The following is a 10772-nucleotide window of genomic DNA, read 5'->3' as shown; positions in this document are numbered from 1 at the left end:
TGCGAGGGGTGCGAGCGTTTTATTCTGTCCTCCCTCGACATAGTAAAACGTGACAGTAAAACCTGCGGATGTGCTAGATCAACAAGAAATAGTCACTAGACCAACAAGAAATAGTCACACATGTGCTAGATCCTCGAGTACATAAGAGATCACACGATCCACGGTCAACTAGGGACGATACAAAGGTAGCCGGTCTTCTCCGTGAGGTGTCTTGAGGTTCTTCCCGTAAAGGGGTCTTGAATCCGCTTGGGGGATCTTCTCCGAGGAGGCGCTATCTCCGAAGAGAAGTTAACCAAGTGGATGAGCAAAGCTCTCACACAAAATATGAGCTAATCCTTTGCTAACCCTAGAAAGAGGGACGAGGAGGAGTATATATAGTCTAGGTGGGCGAAGGGGTACACGGGCCTCGAGCCCTTACACTATGCGCAGACAGGGGAGGTCGAACGTCCGAGCGTCGAGGATGTCCGGGCTAGAGCGGCCGGCCTTGTTGCTCTCTTGAATGGCGAGGTCCGGATTTCTGGGCTGGAGGCCGGATGTTCGGGAGCTCGGGAAGCGCCGGATGTCCGGGCTGGTCGCCGGATGTCCGGGTCCTATAGACTTGGCCATTGGCTTCTTGCTGCTGGTGACGCTTCCAGGGGCCGGATGTCCGGGGTCATGGCCGGATGTCTGCTACCTCTTGAGCACTTGCGTTGGTTTTCCCTTGAAGAGGAAACGGTGATGCAGCAAAGTAGCGTAAGTACTTCCCTCAGTTTTTGAGAACCAAGGTATCAATCTAGTAGGAGGCCACACAGAAGTCCCTCGCACCTACACAAACAAATAAATCCTCGCAACCAACGCGATAAGGGGTTGTCAATCCCTACACGTTCACTTACGAGAGTGAGATCTGATAGATATGATAAGACAATATTTTTGGTATTTTTATGATAAAGATGCAAAGTAAAATAAATGTCAAAGAAAATAACTAAGTATTGGAAATTAATATGATGGAAGATAGACCCAGGGGCCATAGGTTTCACTAGTGGCTTCTCTCAAGAGCATAAGTATTTACGGTGGGTGAACAAATTATTGTTGAGCAATTGACAGAATTGAGCATAGTTATGAGAATATCTAGGTATGATCATGTATATAGGCATCACGTCCGAGACAAGTAGACCGACTCCCTGCCTACATCTACTACTATTACTCCACACATCGACCGCTGCGAGCATGCATTTAGAGTATTAAGTTCAAGAGAACAGAGTAACACTTTAAGCAAGATGACATGATGTAGAGGGATAAACTCATGCAATATGATATAAACCCCATCTTTTTATCCTCGATGGCAACAATACAATACGTGCCTTGCTGCCCCTACTGCCACTGGGAAAGGACACCGCAAGATTGAACCCAAAGCTAAGCACTTCTCTCATTGCAAGAAAGATCAATCTAGTAGGCCAAACCAAACTAATAATTCAAAGAGACTTGCAAAGATAACCAATCATACATAAAAGAATTCAGAGAATATTCAAATATTGTTCATAGATAAACTTGATCATAAACCCACAATTAATCGGTCTCAACAAACACACCGCAAAAGAAGATTACATCGAATAGATCTCCACAAGAGAGGGGGAGAACTTTGTATTGAGATCCAAAAAGAGAGAAGAAGCCATCTAGCTAATAACTATGGACTCGTAGGTCTGAAGTAAACTGCTCACACTTCATAGGAAGGGCTATGGTGTTGATGTAGAAGCCCTCCATGATCGATGCCCCCTCCGGCGGAGCTCCGGAAAAGGCCCCAAGATGGGATCTCGTGGATACAGAAAGTTACGGTGGTGGAATTAGGGTTTTGGCTCCGTATCTGGTAGTTTGGGGGTACATAGGTATATATAGGAGGAAGGAGTACATCGGTGGAGCAACATGGGGCCCACGAGGGTGGAGGGTGCGCCTGGGGGGTAGGCACGCCCCCCTACCTCGTGCCTTCCTCGTTGATTGCTTGACGTAGGGTCCAAGTCCTCTGGATCATGTTCATTCCGAAAATCACGTTCCCGAAGGTTTCATTCCGTTTGGACTCCGTTTGATATTCTTTTTCTATGAAACCCTAAAATAGGCAAAAAAACAGCAATTTTGGGCTGGGCCTCCGGTTAATAGGTTAGTCCCAAAAAATAATATAAAAGTGTATAATAAATCCCAATAATGTCCAAAACAGAATATAATATATAGCATGGAACAATCAAAAAATATAGATACATTGGAGACGTATCAAGCATCCCCAAGCTAAATTCCTGCTCGTCCTCGAGTAGGTAAATGATAAAAACAGAATTTTTGATGTGGAATGCTACTTGGCATAATTTCAATGTAATTCTTCTTAATTGTGGTATGAAAATTCGATCCGAAAGATCCAAGACAAAAGTTCAATATTGACATAGAAATAATAATATTTCAAGCATACTAACTAAGCAATTATGTCTCTTCAAAATAACATGGCCAAAGAAAGTTATCCCTACAAAATTATATAGTCTGGCTATGCTCTATCTTCACCACACAGAGTATTTAAATCATGCACAACCCCGATGACAAGCCAAGCAATTGTTTCATACTTTTGGTGTTCTCAAACTTTTTCAATCTTCACGCAATACATGAGCGTGAGCCATGGACATAGCACTTTAGGTGGAATAGAATGGTGGTTGTGGAGGAGACAAAAAAGGAGAAGATAGTCTCACATCAACTAGGTGTATCAACGGGCTATGGAGATGCCCATCAATAGATATCAATGTGAGTGAGTAGGGATTGCCATGCAACGGATGCACTAGAGCTATAAGCATATGAAAGCTCAACAAAAGGAACTAAGTGGGTGTGCATCCAACTTGCTTGCTCACGAAGACCTAGGGCATTTTGAGGAAGCCCATCATTGGAATATACAAGCCAAGTTCTATAATGAAAAATTCCCACTAGTATATGAAAGTGATAACATAGGAGACTCTCTATTATGAAGATCATGGTGCTACTTTGAAGCACAAGTGTGGTAAAAGGATAGTAGCATTGTTCCTTCTCTCTTTTTCTCTCATATTTTTTTATTTTATTTGGGCCTTTTTTATGGCCTCTTTTTTTCGTCCGGAGTCTCATCCCGACTTGTGGGGGAATCATAGTCTCCATCATCCTTTCCTCACTTGGGACAATGCTCTAAAAATGATGATCATCACACTTTTATTTACTTACAACTTAGCAATTACAACTCAATACTTAGAACAAAATATGACTCTATGTGAATGCCTCCGGCGGTGTACCGGGATATGAAATGAATCAAGAGTGACATGTATGAAAGAATTATGAACGGTGGCTTTGCCACAAATACAATGTCAACTACATGATCATGCAAAGCAATATGACAATGATGGAGCATGTCATAGTAAACGGAACGGTGGAAAGTTGCATGGCAATATATCTCAGAATGGCTATGGAAATGCCATGATAGGTAGGTATGGTGGCTGTTTTGAGGGAGGTATATGGTGGGTGTATGATACCGGCGAAAGGTGTGTGGTATTAGAGAGGCTAGGAATGGTGGAAGGAAGAAAAGTGCGTATGATCCATGGACTCAACCTTAGTCATAAAGAACTCATATACTTATTGCGAAAATCTACAAGTTATCAAAGCAAAGTATTACGCGCATGCCCCTAGGGGGATAGATTGGTAGGAAAAGACCATCGCTCGTCCCTGACCGCCACTCATAAGGAAGACAATCAATAAATAAATCATGCTCCGACTTCATCACATAACGGTTCACCATACGTGCATGCTACGGGAATCACAAACTTCGACACAAGTATTTCTCAAATTCACAACTAATCGATTAGCATGACTCTAATATTACCATCTCCATATCTCAAAACAATTATCAAGTATCAAACTTCTCATAGTATTCAACACACTCATAAGAAAAAATTTATTAATCTTGAATGCCTAACATAAATTAAGCAAATTACCATGCTGTTTTGTAGGACCCTAAAAATAATCTAAGTGAAGCATGAGAGAACAATAGTTTCTATAAAACAAATCCACCGACGTGCTCTAAAAGATATAAGTGAAGCACTAGAGCAAAAACTATATAACTCAAAAGATATAAGTGAAGCACATAGAGTATTCTAACAATTTACGAATCATGTGTGTCTCTCTCAAAAGGTGTGTACAGCAAGGATGATTGTGGAAAACTAACAAATAAAGACTCAAATAATACAAGACTCTCCAAGCAAAACACATATCATGTGGTAAATAAAAATATAGCTCCAAGTAAAGTTACCGATAGAAGTAGACGAAAGAGGGGATGCCTTCCGGGGTATCCCCAAGCTTTGGCTTTTAGGTGTCCTTAGATTATCTTGGGGGTGCCATGGGCATCCCCAAGCTTAGGCTCTTGCCACTCCTTGTTCCATAATCCATCAAATCTTTTACCCAAAACTTGAAAACTTCACAACACAAAACTTAAAGTAGAAAATCTCGTGAGCTCCGTTAGCGAACGAAAACAAAACACCACTTCAAGGTACTGTAATGAACTCATTATTTATTTATATTGGTGTTAAACCTAGTGTATTCCAACTTCTCTATGGTTTATAAACTATTTTACTAGCCATAGATTCATCAAAATAAGCAAACAACACACGAAAAACAGAATCTGTCAAAAACAGAAAACTCTGTAGTAATCTGTAGCTAAAGCAAGATCTGGAACCCCAAAAATTCTAAAATAAATTTCTGGATGTGAGGAATTTATCTATTAATCATCTTCAAAAATAATTAACTAAATAGCACCTTCCAAATAAAAATGGCAGCAATTCTCGTGAGCGCTAAAGTTTCTGTTTTTTACAGCAAGATTAAAAAGACTTTCCCCAAGTCTTCCCAACGGTTCTACTTGGCACAAAAACTAATTAAACACAAAAAACACAACCCAAACAGAGGATAGATAAATTATTTATTACTAAACAGGAGCAAAAATCAAGGAATAAAAATAAAATTGGGTTGCCTCCCAACAAGCGCTATCGTTTAACGCCCCTAGCTAGGCATAAAAGCAAGGATAGATCTAGGTATCTTTAGTTGGTAATTCTTTAATGAGACATCTATCACCTTTAGGAGTTTCTTTCCTTTTATAAATAATCAAACTTCTAGGCACAAGATCGAAAAAATCATTAGTAGCAAATGGTTCCTTAATGATAGCAAAAAGATTAGGATGAATACTTATAGATTTGAGATCCGCAGATTCTTTGCTAGAGGATTCACCCTTATTTTTAGGAACATACATAAGTTTGGCAATTTTAGTTGGAGGACTTGGAGTATTCTTTACGGAAGAAAAAGCGGTTCCCAAGTTGGTAATGATACCCTCAAGTTTATCGATTCTAGTGGAATCATGATTTATTCTTTCATTAACTATAGGTTCCTTCTCTTTAATATTTTTCAAAGTTACTCCTACTTTAGATCCATATTGGGTAATTTAGTTGTGGATCTTTTTATCGAAATTTTCAATTAACTCAACGGTAGCAACTTTATTTTCAATAACTTCAAGTTTTTGCATTACATGCTCCAAAGTTAACATAGTTCCATTAACCAAAAGAGGGGGAGAGCCAAACAAATCTATCATAGCGTTATAAGAATCAAAAGTGTGGCTGCCCAAGAAATTCCCTCTGGTAATGGTATCAAGGACAAATCTGTGCCAAGGAATAGCACCTACATAAAAATTGCGGAGAATAATAGAAGTAGATTGCTTCCTGGTAGATCTATTTTGAGCATTGCAAATTCTATACCAAGCGTCTTTTAGGTTTTCTCCTTCTCTTTGCTTAAAATTAAGAACTTCATTTTCGGGAGACAACGGAGAAGATAGGGGACTAGCCATAATGACAAGCAAGCAATCCAACACACAAGCGAACAAGAAACGGGAAAAAAGAGGCAAATAGAGAAAGAGAGGGAGGATGGAGAGAGAGGGCGAATAAAACGGCAAGGGTGAAGTGGGGGAGAGGAAAACGAGAGGCAAATGGCAAATAATGTAATGCGGGAGATAAGGGTTTGTGATGGGTACTTGGTATGTCTTGACTTGCAACGGCGCCACAAGTGACTCGTTGTCGGGAGTCAAATCTGGACTTGTCTTGCGCGAACCTCCCCGGCAACGGTGCCAGAAATCCTTCTAGCTACCTCTTGAGCACTTGCGTTGGTTTTCCCTTGAAGAGGAAAGGGTGATGCAACAAAGTAGTGTAAGTATTTCCCTCAGTTTTTTAGAACCAAGGTATCAATCCAGTAGGAGGCCACGCACAAGTCCCTCGCACCTACACAAACAAATAAATCCTCGCAACCAACGCGATAAGGGGTTGTCAATCCCTACACGGTCACTTACGAGAGTGAGATCTGATAGATATGATAAGATAATATTTTTGGTATTTTTATGATAAAGATGCAAAGTAAAATAAATGGGAACGAAAATAACTAAGTATTGGAAGATTAATATGATGGAAGATAGACCTGAGGGCCATAGGTTTCACTAGTGGCTTCTCTCAAGAGCATAAGTATTTACGGTGGGTGAACAAATTACTGTTGAGCAATTGACATAATTGAGCATAGTTATGAGAATATCTAGGTATGATCATGTATATAGGCATCACGTCCGAGACAAGTAGACCGACTCCTGCCTGCATCTACTACCATTACTCCACACTCGACCGCTATCCAGCATGCATCTAGAGTATTAAGTTCAAGAGAACAGAGTAACGCTTTAAGCAAGATGACATGATGTAGAGGGATAAACTCATGCAATATTGATATAAACCCCATCTTGTTATCCTCGATGGCAACAATACAATATGTGCCTTGCTGCCCCTACTGTCACTAGGAAAGGACACCGCAAGATTGAACCCAAAGCTAAGCACTTCTCCCATTGCAAGAAAGATCAATCTAGTAGGCCAAACCAAACTGATAATTCGAAGAGACTTGCAAAGATAACCAATCATACATAAAAGAATCCAAAGAAGATTCAAATATTGTTCATAGATAGACTTGATCATAAACCCACAATTCATCGGTCTCAACAAACACACTGCAAAAAGAAGATTACATCGAATAGATCTCCACAAGAGAGGGGGAGAACATTGTATTGAGATCCAAAAAGAGAGAAGAAGCCATCTAGCTAATAACTATGGACCCGAAGGTCTGAGGTAAACTACTCACACTTCATCGGAGGGGCTATGGTGATGATGTAGAAGCCCTCCGTGATCGATGCCCCCTTCGGTGGAGCTCCGGAATAGGCCCCAAGATGGGATCTCGTGGATACAGAAAGTTGCAGCAGTGGAATTAGGGTTTTGGCTCCGTATCTGATCGTTTGGGGGTACATAGGTATATATAGGAGGAAGGAGTACGTCGGTGGAGCAACAGGGAGCCCACGAGGGTGGAGGGCGCGCCTGGGGGGGTAGGCGCACCCCCTACCTCGTGGCCTCCTCCTTTGTTTCTTGACGTAGGGTCCAAGTCTCCTGGATCATGTTCGGTGAGAAAATCACGTTCCCGAAGGTTTCATTCCGTTTGGACTCCGTTTGATATTCCTTTTCTTCAAAACCCTAAAATAGGCAAAAAAAACAACAATTCTGGGCTGGGCCTCCGGTTAATAGGTTAGTCCCAAAAATAATATAAAAGTGGATAATAAAGCCCAATAATGTCCAAAACAGTAGATAATATAGCATGGAGCAATCAAAAATTATAGATACGTTGGAGACGTATCACTGTCCCTATTGGGCTTGGCCCTTCCCTATAAGGCCCCACCGTCGGGGCATAAGCGCCCTCTTGCTACCCATATGGAAGGCGCCGTCTTAGCCTTGCCTTCCCAGGATCGCTCCCACACCTGTTGAGGGAGTCCTGGATTAGGGGGTATCCGGACAACTGAATTATATCCTTTGGTTGGACTGTTGGACTATGAAGATACAAGATTGAAGACTTCGTCCCGTGTCCGGATGGGACTCTCCTTGGCGTGGAAGGCAAGCTTGGCAATACGGATATGTAGATCGCCTTCCTTGTAATCGACTCTATGTAACCCTAGCCCCCTCCGGTGTCTATATAAACTGGAGGGTTTTAGTCCATAGGACAACAAACAATCATACCATAGGGTAGCTTTTAGGGTTTAGCCTCTCTGATCTTGCAGTAGATCAACTCTTGTACTACTCATACTATAAAGAATAATCAAACAAGACATAGGGTTTTACCTCTATCAAGAGGGCCCGAACCTGGGTAAAACATCGTGTCCCCTGCCTCCTGTTACCATCCGCCTTAGACGCACAGCTCGGGACCCCCTACCAGAGATCCGCCAGTTTTGACACCGACATTGGTGCTTTCATTGAGAGTTCCTCTGTGTCGTCACCGTTAGGCTTGATGGCTCCTTCGATCATCGATAGTGATGCAGTCTAGGGTGAGACTTTTCTCTCCGGACAGATCTTTCTATTCGGCGGCTTCGCACTGCGGGCCAACTCGCTTGGCCATCTGGAGCAGATCGAGAGTTATGCCCCTGGACACCAGGTCAGGTTTGGAAGCTTAAACTACACGGCCGACATCCGTGGAGACTTGATCTTCGATGGATTCAAGCCCCTGCCGAGCATGCCGCACAGTCATGGTGAGCATGATTTAGCTCTACCATTGGACAGTGTTCACGAGACCGCACGGGCAACCGCTCCGACCCTCAATTCGGAGCCAATTGTGCCATCCATGGACGGGTGGATAGACCCCGCCACGGAGGCCGTATTCTCAGCGGTGATCGAGCCGAATATCGACCTTACCCTTCACGAGAGTCGTGACGCCGAACTACCGGATTCTTCCCCGGCCACGGACTCCGAACCGCCTGCTCCCGTGCCTATCGAACCCGACTGGGCGCCGATCATGGAGTTCACCTCCGCGGATACCTTTCAGCACTCGCCCTTCGGCGACATACTGAACTCATTAAGGTATCTCTCCCTGTCAAGAGAGTCCTGGCCGAACTATGTTCGGCAGGATTCGGATGCGGATGACGAAGAAATTCGCCGCCCACCCACCACCCACTTAGTAGCCACTATCGACAATTTGACCGACATGCTCGACTTCGACTCCGAAGACATCGATGGTATGGACGACGATGCGGGAGACGAAGAGGAACTACTGCCCACAGGGCACTGGACAGCCACCTCATCATATGATATATACATGGTGGACACACCCAAAGAAGGCAATGGCGACGGGACGGCGGAGGATGACCCCTCCAAGAAGCAACCCAAGCGCCGACGTCAGCGGCACCGCTCTAAGTCTCGCCAAAGCAAAAGCGGTGACACCGGCACAGGAGATAATAGCACTCCGGACAGTGCCAAAGATGACAACAATCCCCTCCAGCAAGATTTAGAGCAGGAGGATGGAGAAGCCAGCCCTCCCGAGAGAGCGGCAGATGGAGAGGCGGAGGATGATAATTACATACCTCCCTCCAAAGACGAGGCAAGCCTTGACGACGACGAATTTGTCGTGCCGGAGGATCCCGCCGAACAAGAGCGCTTCAAGCGTCGACTTATAGCCACGGCAAATAGCCTTAAGAAAAAGCAGCAGCAGCTTCAAGCTGATCAAGATTTGCTAGCTGACAGATGGACTGAAGTCCTTGCGGCCAAGGAATATGAACTCGAACGCCCCTCCAAGAGTTACCCAAAGTGCAGGTTGCTACCCCGACTGGAGGAGGAAGCATTAAAACCTACATCTCCAGCATATGACGCGGCTGATTGGCCACCTCGTGGCCGCGACAGAGAGGCATTTCAGCCAAAAACTCAGCCCACACCCCGACCCCACGCAAATAAAAATGACAAGGCACGGGGAAACACGCTAGACCTGCGAGACATATTGGAGGACAAAGCAAAACACGCAAGATCAATCTATGGATCACGAGGGCGCGCCACTATGCGAGATGATAACCGTCACGCCAGATACAGTAAAAGTAAATCTGGTCGGGCCGAACACAGCGGACAAGACTCATTCGAGCTGCGTCGTGACATAGCCCACTACAGAGGCGCCGCACACCCCATATGCTTCACATACGAAGTAATGGATCACCAAATCCCAGAGGGTTTCGAACCCGTAAATATCGAATCATACAACGACACACAAGATCCTGTAGTATGGATCGAGGACTTCCTCCTGCACATCCACATGGCCCGCGGTGACGATCTACACGCCATCAAACACCTCCCACTCAAGCTCAAAGGACCGGCTCGGCATTGGCTCAACAGCCTTCCAGCAGAATCCATTGGTTGTTGGGAAGATCTGGAAGTCGCATTCCTCGACAACTTCCAGGGCACTTATGTGCGACCACCAGATGCCGATGACTTGAGCCACATAATTCAGCAGCCAGAGGAATCGGACAGGCAATTCTGGACACGGTTCCTGACAAAGAAAAATTAAATCGTCGACTGTCCGGATGCAGAGGCCCTAGAAGCTTTTAAGCACAACATCCGTGACGAGTGGCTCGCCCGGCACCTTGGCTAGGAAAAACCAAAATCTATGGCAGCCCTCACGACACTCATGACCTGCTTTTGCGCGGGAGAAGGCAGTTGGCTGGCTCGCAGCAATAACATATCAAAGAACCATGGTACTTTAGATACCAAGAATAGCAATGGTAGGTCACGTCGGAACAAACATAAGCGCTGAGTCAATAGCGACAATACCGAGGATACGGCAGTCAATGCCGGATTCAGAGGCTCTAAACCAGGTTAGCGGAAAAAGCCATTCAAAAGAAGCACTCAGGGCCCGTCCAGTTTGGACCGTATACTCGATCG

This window comes from Triticum urartu, chromosome 1 (assembly GCF_003073215.2).
Source record: "Triticum urartu cultivar G1812 chromosome 1, Tu2.1, whole genome shotgun sequence".
Lineage (NCBI taxonomy): Eukaryota > Viridiplantae > Streptophyta > Magnoliopsida > Poales > Poaceae > Triticum > Triticum urartu.
The sequence above is the reverse complement of the archived record's forward strand: the minus strand, read 5'-3'. Positions refer to the sequence as shown.